At 40.1% G+C, this 11,863-nt stretch overlaps 1 protein-coding gene across 1 annotated transcript in view; it reads right to left on the bottom strand.

The window, feature by feature from the left end:
• Positions 1 to 357: 357 nt before the first annotated feature.
• LOC118723719 (DNA-directed RNA polymerases I, II, and III subunit RPABC4-like) overlaps positions 358 to 11,863 on the bottom strand; it is a 47,440-nt gene continuing 35,934 nt past the window's right edge. The window contains exons 3-4 of the mRNA XM_045583794.1: positions 5,770 to 5,780; positions 358 to 368 (exon numbers count right to left, since the gene is read on the bottom strand). The gene's annotated coding sequence lies outside the window, so the exon portion shown is untranslated. The remainder of the gene's footprint in view (positions 369 to 5,769; positions 5,781 to 11,863) is intronic.

Raw genomic sequence — 11,863 nt, 5'->3', positions numbered from 1 at the left:
AAGCCTATTGCAAAAAACTAGAAAAAAGTGTAACAAATGACCTAACTCTACAACTCAAAGAGTTAGAAAAAGAGCAACAAGAAAAGCCCATTGTAAGTAGAAGGAAGGAAATAACAAAAATCAGAGCACAGATAAACGACATAGAGACCAAAGAAACAATACATAAGATCAACAAAACCAAGAGCTGGTTCTTTGAAAGGATAAACAAGATAGATGGACCTCTAGCCAGACTAACCAAGAAACAAAGAGAGAGGACCCAAATAAACAAAATCAGAAATGAAAGAGGTGAAATAACAACAGACCCCACCGAAATATAACGGATTGTTACAATATACTATGAACAACTCTACTCCAACAAACTGAACAACCTGGAGGAAATGGACATATTCCTAGAAAAATATAATCTTCCAAAACTCAATCAGGAAGAATCTAAAATTCTCAATAAATCAGTGACTTTGGAAGAAATTGAAACAGTCATCAAAAAGCTTCCAGCAAACAAAAGCCCAGGGCCAGATGGCTTCACAGGAGAGTTTTACCAAACATTCAAGGAAGAACTAAAAACTATCCTCCACAGACTATTCCAAAAAATCCAAGAGGAAGGAACATTTCCAAACTCCTTCTATGAAGCCAGCATCACCCTAATACCAAAACCAGATAAAGACAACTCAATGAAAGAGAATTACAGGCCAATATCCCTCATGAACATAGATGCCAAAATCCTCAAAAAAATTCTAGCAAATCGACTCCAGAAGAACATCACAAAGATCATACACCATGACCAAGTAGGATTTATTCCAGGAATGCAAGGTTAGTACAATATCCGCAAATCAATAAACGGGATACATCACATAAACAAATTGAAAGATAAAAATCATATAGTCATATCAATTGATGCAGAAAAAGCATTCAATAAAATCCAACACCCTTTTCTGATAAAAACTCTTAACAAGGTGGGAGTACAAGGATCATTCCTCAACATAATAAAAGCCATATATGATAAACCCACAGCCAACATTATACTCAATGGGCAAAAACTAAAACCATTCCCTCTAAGAACAGGAACAAGACAGGGATGCCCACTTTCGCCACTCCTGTTTGACATAGTACTGGAAGTACTAGCCATTGCAATTAGACAAGAGGAGGAAATAAAAGGCATCCAAATTGGAAAAGAAGAAGTAAAGTTATCCTTATTTGCAGATGACATGATTTTGTACATAAAACCAAAAGATTCCATTAAAAAACTAATTGACTTAATAAATGAATTTGGCAATGTAGCAGGATACAAAATTAATGCCAAGAAATCCATGGCTTTTCTATACACCAACAGAGAAACTGCAGAAACAGAGACTAAAAAAGCAATTCCATTTACCATCACACCAAAAAAATTAAGATACCTAGGAATAAATTTAACTAAGGAAGTAAAGGACCTATATGAGGAAAACTACACGACACTGAAAAAAGAGATAGAGGAAGATGGAAGGAGATGGAAGAACATACCATGTTCATGGATTGGTAGAATCAACATCATCAAAATGTCCATACTTCCTAAAGCAATCTATAGGTTCAATGCACTCCCCATTAAAATACCAACGACATATTTCACCAACCTAGAAAGAACTCTCCAAAAGTTCATTTGGAACAATAAAAGACCCCGAATAGCCACAGCAATCCTGAGAAAGAAGAGTAAAGTAGGAGGGATATCAATACCAGACTTCATGCTGTATTACAAAGCCACTGTTCTCAAAACAGCCTGGTACTGGCACAAGAACAGACATATAGATCAATGGAATCGAATCGAGAACCCAGATATCAACCCAAATCACTATGCTCAATTAATATTTGACAAAGGAGGCACGAATATACAATGGAGTCAAGACAGTTTCTTCAATAAATGGTGTTGGGAAAATTGGACAGACACATGCAAAAGAATGAAACTAGATCACCAACTTACACCATTCACAAAAATAAACTCAAAATGGATACAGGACTTAAACATCAGACAGGAAACCATAAAAATACTAGAAGCATCCACAGGCAGCAAAATCTCAGACGTATGCCAAAAGAACTTCTTCACTGATACTACCCCTAGGGCAATGGAAGCTAAAGAGAAAATAAACAAATGGGACTACATCAAAATAAAAAGCTTTTTTACAGCAAAAGAAACCATCAACAAAACAACAAGAAAGCCCACAGTGTGGGAGAACATATTTGCAAATGATTCCACTGATAAAGGTTTAATCTCCAACATCTACAAACAGCTTATACAACTAAATAAAAGGAAGATAAATTATCCAATGAAAAAATGGGCAATGGACCTAAATAGAACATTTTCAAAAGAAGACAGAAGGAAGGCCAAAAGACACATGAAAACATGCTCAAAGTCACTAATTGTCCGAGAGATGCAAATCAAAACAACAATGCGGTACCACCTGTCAGAATGGCCAACATCAACAAATCAACAAACGACAAGTGTTGGAGAGGTTGCGGAGAAAAAGGAACCCTCGTGCATTGCTGGTGGGAATGCAGACTGGTGCAACCACTGTGGAGAACAGTGTGGAGTTTCCTCAAAAAACTGAAAATGGAACTCCCATTTGACCCAGTAATCCCACTTCTAGGAATAAATCCCAAGAAACTAGAAACACCAATCAAAAAGGATATATGCACCCCTATGTTCATAGCAGCACAATCTACAATAGCCAGAATTTGGAAACAGCCTAAGTGTCCGTCAGCAGATGATTGGATCCAAAAACTATGGTACATCTACACAATGGAATACTATGCTGCCATAAAAAAGAAGGAATTCTCATCATTTGCAGCAACCTGGATGGAATTGGAGAACATCATGCTGAGTGAAATAAGCCAATCAATGAAAGAGAAACACCACATGACCTCACTCATTTGTGGATAATAAAGAGCATTATAAACTGATGAACCAAAAGATAGATATACAGACAGTATATCAATAAGTAGACTGTCAAATTACAGCGGGGAGGGGAGGAAGATCTGGGGGAGATAATAGATCAACCGAAGGACTTTTATACATGCATATAAGTACAACCAATGGACACAAAACTCTGGGGAGGGAGGGGATGTGTTGGAGGGAGGGAGGGGGGCATATAAAAATCAATAAAATATATTTAAAAAAATAATAAAGAGAGAGAGAGAGGAAGGGAGACAGAAAGAGAAGAAGAGAGAAACATCAAATGATTTGTTGTTCCACTTATTTATGTATTCATTTGTTGTTTCCTATATGTGTCCTGATAGGGGATTGGACCTGAAATCTTGGTGTATCAGGACAATGCTCTAACCAACTGAATTACCAGGCCAAGGTCCCATATCTTATTTAACTTTAAAAAAAGTATTTATCAAAGGCTCAAATGTAGAAAAACTGGTAACTACCTTATTCATTAAAAAAAAAATCACATAGATATAGTAGTTCCAGTTAAGTGGCTCCTTATTAACATATATTGTTTCAATGGCTGTAATGGATTCAGCAGCTGAGGAGTAGCTATAAACATTTTTTATTGTCTAAGAATAGACAGAATTTGGTGGCTAATACTTGCTTTCTCTTCAAAGACTCTCTATTTGCCAAATTAAACTTGTCTAATAAACTCAATTATTTATATAATGACTAGAGGCCCAGTGCATAAAATCTGTGCAGGAGGGGTGGCTCTCAGCCTAGCCTGCACTCTCTCCAATCTGGGACCCCTTAAAGGATGTCTGACTGCCTATGTAGGCCCAATCTTGGTATCGGGCCTACATAGGTGATAGGACATCCCCCTCACAATCCAGGACTGCTGGCTCCCAACTGCTCTCCCCTGCAGGCCTGGTTCCCCCAAACTGTCCTCCCCTGCAGGCCTTGTCCCCCCACCCCCCAACTGCCTTCTTCTGCAGGCCTGACCCCTCCCAACAGTTCTCCCCTGCAAGCATGCCCCCCCAACTTTTCTCCCCTGCTGACCTGGTCACCCCTAACTGCCTTCCCTGCTGGCCTGATCGCCCACAACTGCCCTCCCCTGCAGTCCTGGTTCCCCCACCCCCCTTATGCCTTCCCTTGCAGGCCTAGGTCCCCCCAACTGTCCTCCACTGGTGGCCTGGTAACCCTCTAACTGCCCTCCCTGCTTTCCCAATCCCTACAACTTCCCTTCCCTGTAGGCCTGGTCCTCCCCAACTGCCCTCCCTTGCTGGCCTGGTCTCTCCCAACTGCACTCCTCTGCCAGCCTGGTCACCCCCCAATTGCCCTCCTCTGCTGGCCTGGTCACCCCTAATTTCTTGTGGTGGCCATCTTGTGGCAGCCATCTTGTGTCCACATGGGGGCAGCCATCTTTGATCACATGGGAGCAGTCATCTTATGTCTTGGTGTGATAGTCAATTTGTATATTACTCTTTTATTAGATAGGGCTAGAAGCCTGATGCATGAAAATCATGCAAAAGTAGGCCTTCCTTCCCCTGGTTGCCGATACCAGCTTCCCTCTGGCACCTGAGACCCAACTTCCCCTGCAGCCCTGGCTTCATCCAGAAGGATGTCTGGAAGGGCAGCCAGTCTAATTAGCATATTATACTTTATTATAATAGACTAGAGGCCTAGTGCATGAAATTTGTGCTCTGCGTTGGGGTTCCCTCAGCCCATCCTGCACCCTCTCCAATTGGGGACCTCTTGGGGGAATGTTGGATGGTTAGTTTAGGCTCAATCCCACAGAGGAATGGGGCCAAAACTAGTCATTGGACATCCTTCTCATTATCTGAGACCACTGGCTCCTAACTGCTTACTTGCCTGCCTGTCTGATCACCCCTATCTGTCCTCCTCTGCTGGCCTGGTTGTGCCTAATTGCCTCTGTTTGTCTGCCTGACCACCCCAACTGCCCTCCCCTGCTGGCCTGATCTCACTCCCAACTGCCCTACCCTACCAGCCTGGTTGCCTCCAACTGCCCTCCCCTGTAGGTCTGATCTCGCCCCCAACTGTCCTCCTCTGATGGCCAATTAGGTTCTGATTGGTCAGTTTCTATGACAGTCAAAAGCTCCACTGCCTAGGCAGCCATTTGCTCCCCACAGCACCCAGATTTGGTTTTGATTGTTTGGTTTCTATGCCAGTCAGCATCAGAAGCTCTGCCTCCTAGGCAGCCATTGGTTATTCACAGCATCCACATTTGGTTTTGATTGGTCAGTTCCTATGCCAGTCAGCATCCCTGGGCCTATTAACAGGGTCTGATCAGGAAGGCTGGGCTGATCAGCTGCCTGATGAAGGCCTGGAGAGAAATGGAGGCATGGCTGCTGGCCAGACTGGGAGAGAAAGAGAGAAGCAAGTGCTGATCAAAATCTGCTTCAGAGGCAACAGATCAGTCCCTGCTTCTCTCTTCAGGCCTCTCTCTGGCCCTGATTTGCAGCCCCCTCAGTAGTCGGTGCTGGGGCACTGTGCCTGCAGTGCAAGGACTGACTTCTGGTTGGTTGTTACTGGTCTTATGACCCAGGGTTTTTATATATTAGGATTAGGCTCTAGGATTAGATCTGCTGTTGGAGTTAGATACTTGACTGTTCAGTTCTTCTACCCATACAGAGAAGATGTTTTCCAATGGCTTATGATGAAAAAGAGAAGAAAATGTGACTAAAAAAGAGGCCACATGCTAACCTAATTCAAGGAAGGCCTACTTGGTGGCTTTGCAAACTCAAAAGACCTAAAGTAACCACAAAGCATGGTCTGAAATTAAAACTTTTTAATTAAAAACCAATTTATAGTCATGTCCTAGGCCAATATCTTCCCTGACAACGATCAACTTAAATCTTTACTGAGCCTATTGTCTTTTTGCATCTATGATAACATATCCATAGAATGTCAAGGTAACTTGTAACTTCCCTTTTTCAGAATCCCTCAGGGCACAACCAATGTTCCAATGTTTAGGAAGAGACCTAAAATTCCCTTGTTAATTGTTCTTTTGTTATTTGCTTACTGTTAACTATTATGTACCCAACTATTCTAATAAAAGAGTGATATGCAAATTAACTCCACTACACCACACCCAGCAGCCAATCATGAGCAAATATGTAAATAAACCCAACCAAGATGGTTATGGCCACAGAGAGCAGAAGGGAAGCTTAGGTTAACTTGACAATGGAGGAAGCCAAACTTTCTGCCTGGCCTTGCCAACCTAAACATCTACTCAAGGCTACAAATTTTCAATGATAGAAGATACATAAATCCAAACAGAGCTGGAAAGAGCAGGAGGCTAGGGTTGCCCCTGGCAATGGAGGAAGCCAAGCTTTCCACACACCCTGGCCAGCCCAGGCCTCTGCTTAAGGCTACAAGGTTTCAATTTAGAAAATACATAAATTCCAACAGAAATGGCTGCCACCGCAGAGCAAGCAGAGGGCTTGGCTCAGCACCAGGCTGCAAAGTTTCAATTATAAAAGATAAAAAATGTCCCAGATACCAGGACATCTGCTTGAGTCACCAGGGGGCATGACCAGCTTGCAAACCACCACAGGCCCCTCACCCAGGCTTCCCCACACTCCAGGGAACCCCCAACGTGATCTGGGACACCCTTCAGGGCAAACCACCTGGCCCCCATCTGAGCACCAGGCCTCTATCCTATCTAATAAAAGGTTAATAAGTAAATTGACCATCACTCCAGCACACAAGATGGATGCCCCCATGTAGTCAAAAATGGCTGCCCCATGTGGACACAAGATGGCTGCCACAAGATAGCTAGCAGGGGAGGGACTTTGGGAGGGACTAGGCCTGCAAAGGAGAGTAGTTGGGGGCAATCTAGCCTGCAGGGGAGGGCAGTTAGGGGTGACCAAGCTGGCAGAGGAGGGAAGTTGGGGGCAACCAGACCTACAGTGAAGGGGAATTGGGAGGGACCCAGGCCTACAGGAGAGGGCAGTTAGGAGCAAACAGGCTAGCAGGGGAGCAGTTGGGCATCAATCAGGCTGGCAGAGGAGCGGTTAGGGGTGATCAAGTTGGCAGGCAGAAGTGGTTAGGTGAAATTAGGAAAGCAGGCAGCCAAGCAGTTGGGAGCCAGCAGTCCTGGATTGTGAGAGGGTACCAGATTGGAGAGGGTGCATACTGGGCTGAGGGACAACTCTGCCCCCTCCCCCCCCCCCCCCCCCCCCGCGCCTATATGCACACATTTTGTGCAGTGGGCCTCTAGTGCAAAATAAATTATTTAATTTTTATCCAGTCCCAGAAGTTTCCCCACTTTTCTTTCTCCCACTTCCCTAATCTATCACCAATGGATTTCATGTAACCCACTTACATCTACTCCTTTGATTGTAATGTATAAAACAAGATGAAAAAGTGCCATTCCCTGAAGCATATTTCCAATACATTGAAATTCTGTTTCCCGGCAATTGTCTACATTTTGGCTCAAATAAACTCACAAAAATTCTTTATAGGTTTGAATGTTTTCTTACGTTAACAGAAAAAATAGAATTGAAGTGTCTGATTTTTGGCAACCTGTTACTTTTTTCTTTCCACTTCGAGACATAGCTGGAAAAAGAAAAGAAGCTGGCCAGAAGCTGGGCCTGGGAGTTGATTCCAAAGGAGGGGTTGAATAGCTACTGCAGGCTTTGCCAGGCAAGGAACTGGACTTTGAACAGCAAAGAGTAGCCTGTAGCTATCATTTAGTCTTTGGCTTATTTTTCTAATACTTGGTGAGTGTAGGTAATTCTGGACACATATGCTTTTTATCACACTAATTAGAGATCAAGAGTTTTGTAACTTTAGTTTTTATTAACTTCTCTAGCTCCTCTGCATTTCCCATGTTCCTTTTTTTTTTTTTTTTTTTTTTTTTTTACCAAAATACATTGCAAACCTACTATGGGCTCAGCTTCATGCTAAGTGGTAAAAATGAAAAAATAAATGTCAAGATTCCTGCTTTGAAGGAATTGGAAGATAAGACAACAAAACAGAATTGAAAGTGAGTTTAACACTCAAGGCAGGTATGCTGAGTACAAACCTAAATTCTAATAGGTCAGAGGCAACTCCTTAAAGAGGTAACACAAAACTGAATCTTAGCATGTGAGTAGTTAACAGGACAATGAAGGGATAGCGGAGATGAAGGCTTTCATGAGAATAAGAAAGGAGACATTAGGTACAACAATGCTGAAATGTGGTAATGACCTTAGGTAATGCTAAGTAGTTTAGCATGGTAGGGACACTGAGCATTTGCATCTGTATTTTAAGTAATTTGCTCAGTATTGTGAGGAAGTGACTGAGGCAAGATTTAAAACAGTTCTTCATGAACCTAAAATCTATGTGACCCAAACTATACATATCATATGATTGAAAAACATGTTGCCAAAATCACATATTTGGCAATATAAGCAGTATTTGTCTCAATGACTTTCCTTTTGCCAAAGTACAGAAGTTAGGTGTTTATTAAATTAAGCAGATATGATCAGATAATTTTATTTTGAATGAAAGAAATAGTCTTGATTTTGGTGTTTTTGTAACATTTTTAAGTCCTATGTCAATGATTTCATGCTTAGTATTTAAAAATAATTTAATAAAAGATCTTAATTGCAATTCTTAATTAAGATCTTAATCTTAATCTGGCAAATTAATTGCAAGGGTAATAAGGTAATAATAGGGTTTACCTCAGGTAAGGAAAGAACTTGTGCTCTCACTCATAAATACTACAACTCTTTTCTGTAAGAAAAGAAATTTTGTCATCAACTGCCTTAATTTTTTTTTTTTGTAAATATATTTCATTGATTTTTTACAGAGAGGAAGGAAGAGAGATAGAGAGTTAGAAATATCGATGAGAGAGTCATCAATCAGCTGCCTCTTACACACCCCCTACTGGGGATGTGCCTGCAACCAAGGTACATGCCCTTGACTGGAATCAAACCCGGGACCCTTCAGTCCACAGGTTGACGCTCTATCCACTGAGCCAAACCGGTTTTGGCAACTGCCTTAATCTTTTCTGGAATTAATTCAATTACATTTTGTTCATTCTATTATAAGGTTCTTCAGAGACAGAAAGGCACAATTTTGTTATCATATGTAATTGGTTTTTTTTGTTTGTTTATTTTATTTTTAAATTTTTATTGTTGAATGTATTACATATGTCCCCATTTCCCCCCATTGATCCATCTGGTCTATCTCCACCCCTCTTTAATTGTTAGTGCATATTTGTAGACAATTTAGTTGTTGAAACATTAACAGGATTATCTTTCTCATAAAAAAAGGATGATAGTCTTAAGTGTTTGAAGCTTATAGCAGAATCATCCTGAAAGCTGTAGCAGAGTTCAAGGAAGGCTTAGGTGGAGATGGCAGAAAGCCATTGCTTTCCCAGAAGTTTTCTTCCAAAATCTTAGACCTTGCACAAATATCCAAAGTCCATCAACCACAAGTAATTGTGTGATTTGCAACCTGAGCTCTGAGCTCTTTTCAAGCCAGGGTATTTGTTAATTTGCTTGTTTGTTCTAAGTCAAACCATGTTGATGCTAGGACAAAACAATTCACACTACTACTACTACAGAGCTGAAAATTTCTACAAAACCAGATTTGTATTACTTTTTAGAAAATAAAGGATAATGAACAATGTTTGTACTGCACTAGACTCATACTTATCAAAACCCAGATATGATTTCCTGCCTACATGGCTCTGAAATAGCACTATACTGAATTAGGACTTGTAGGTACTAGTCCTAAATCTTCCACTACTAATTGTAAGAACTCGAATAATACATTTACCTTCTGGGTTTTATTTTTATTTTTTATTACGAAGATAGTAAATAGGGCAAGATATCACTAAAATCCATTTTAACCTTAAATGTTTATAGTTCTAATCCCCAAAAAGGATTGAAGTATAATATCTCTATTGTGTTCCATCCAAGATCAGATGAGACTCTTTTATTGCGCAATGTCAATGGAGTTCCATCAGCTTCATATTGTTTCTCAGAACTTTAGGCTTCTTTGCCTTATCTAATTATTTGACAAAAGGGTGGGTTTGACATATATTTTGGAGATTTCATTAACAAGATTTGACATGAAGGAATGAAGAAGAAGGATATGTCAAAGACACAATTCCTGTTACTGACATAAACCACTGGATGAATGTTGAAATTGGAAATGTATTAGAGGAAAATACCAAAAATTTCATTTTGAATCATTTAAGTTTGGGATGCTTCTAAGAACTAAGTGTATATACAGTTAAATATATGTCTAAATTTAGAATAGAGATTGGGCAGGAAGATAAAGATATGGAATTCATTAGCATATACTAGTAAATGGTATTTTAAACTGGAAATAGAGATGCAATTGACTAGGGAGAGAGAATGCATGATAAAGATGAAGGCTTAGGACTAAGACCCAATAAATTTCTGCATTTAGAGTTTTATGAGGGGAAGATGAATTTGCAAAAGATCAAAGAAATAGCCATAGAGGCAGGAAAATATTAGGATAGTGAGTACAATTAAAGCCAATGTCAGAGAAGTATTCAAGAAAGGAAAAGCCAACTGTAGTGAATGCTTGTGAAAGCATAGGGCAAATGCCAAGAGGTCAAGGTGAAGAGTAAGCTCACTTTATGACATACTTCTTCTGATTCAAGCACACACATAGTTAAAATATAGTTAAAAAATAGTTATACAGTTTCATTCTTTTGCTTGTATCTGTCCAATTTTCCCAACACCATTTATTGAAGAGACTGTCTTGATTCCATTGTATATTTGTGCCTCCTTTGTCAAATATTAATTGAGCATAGTGATTTGGGTTGATATCTGGGTTCTCAATTAGATTCCATTGATCTATTATATATGTCTGTTCTTGTGCCAGATACATGCAAAAGAATGAAACTAGATCACCAACTTACACCATTCACAAAAATAAACTCAAAATGGATACAGGACTTAAACATCAGATGGGAAACCATAAAAATACTAGAAGCATCCACAGGCAACAAAATCTCAGACATATGCCAAAAGAACTTCTTCACTGATACTACCCCTAGGGCAATGGAAGCTAAAGAGAAAATAAACAAATGAGACTACATCAAAATAAAAAGCTTTTTTACAGCAAAAGAAACCATCAACAAAACAACAAGAAAGCCCACTGTATGGGAGAACATATTGGCAAATGTTACCACTGATAAAAGTTTAATCTCCAACATCTATAGACAGCTTATACAACTAAATAAAAGGAAGATGAATGATCCAATTAAAAAATGGGCAATGGACCTAAATAGAATATTTTCAAAAGAAGACAGAAGGAAGGCCAAAAGACACATGAAAACATGCTCAAAGTCACTAATTATCCGAGAGATGCAAATCAAAACAACAATGTGGTACCATCTCACACCTGTCAGAATGGCCAACATCAACAAATCAACAAACGACAAGTGTTGGAGAGGTTGTGGAGAAAAAGGAACTCTCTTGCACTGCTGGCGGGAATGCAGACTGGTGCAACCACTGTGGAGAACAGTGTGGAGTTTCCTCAAAAAACTGAAAATGGAACTCCTATTTGACCCAGTAATCCCACTCCTAGGATTTATATCCCAAGAAACTAGAAACACCAATCAAAAAGGACATATGCACCCCTATGTTCATAGCAGCACAATCTATAATAGCCAGAATTTGGAAACAGCCTAGGTTCCAGTCAACAGATGACTGGATAAAAAAACTGTGGTACGTCTACACAATGGAATACTATGCTGCCATAAAAAAGAAGGAATTCTCATCATTTGCAGCAACCTGGATGGAATTGGAGAACATCATGCTGAGTGAAATAAGCCAATCAATGAAAGAGAAACACCACATGACCCCACTCATTTATGGATAATAAAGAACATTATAAACTGATGAACCAAAAGATAGATATAGAGACAGTAAAGCAACAAGCAGACTGTCAAATTACAGCGGGGAGGGGAGG

This window comes from Pipistrellus kuhlii, unplaced genomic scaffold (genome assembly GCF_014108245.1).
Source record: "Pipistrellus kuhlii isolate mPipKuh1 unplaced genomic scaffold, mPipKuh1.p scaffold_m20_p_2, whole genome shotgun sequence".
NCBI lineage: Eukaryota > Metazoa > Chordata > Mammalia > Chiroptera > Vespertilionidae > Pipistrellus > Pipistrellus kuhlii.
This window is presented reverse-complemented; position numbering and strand designations above follow the sequence as displayed.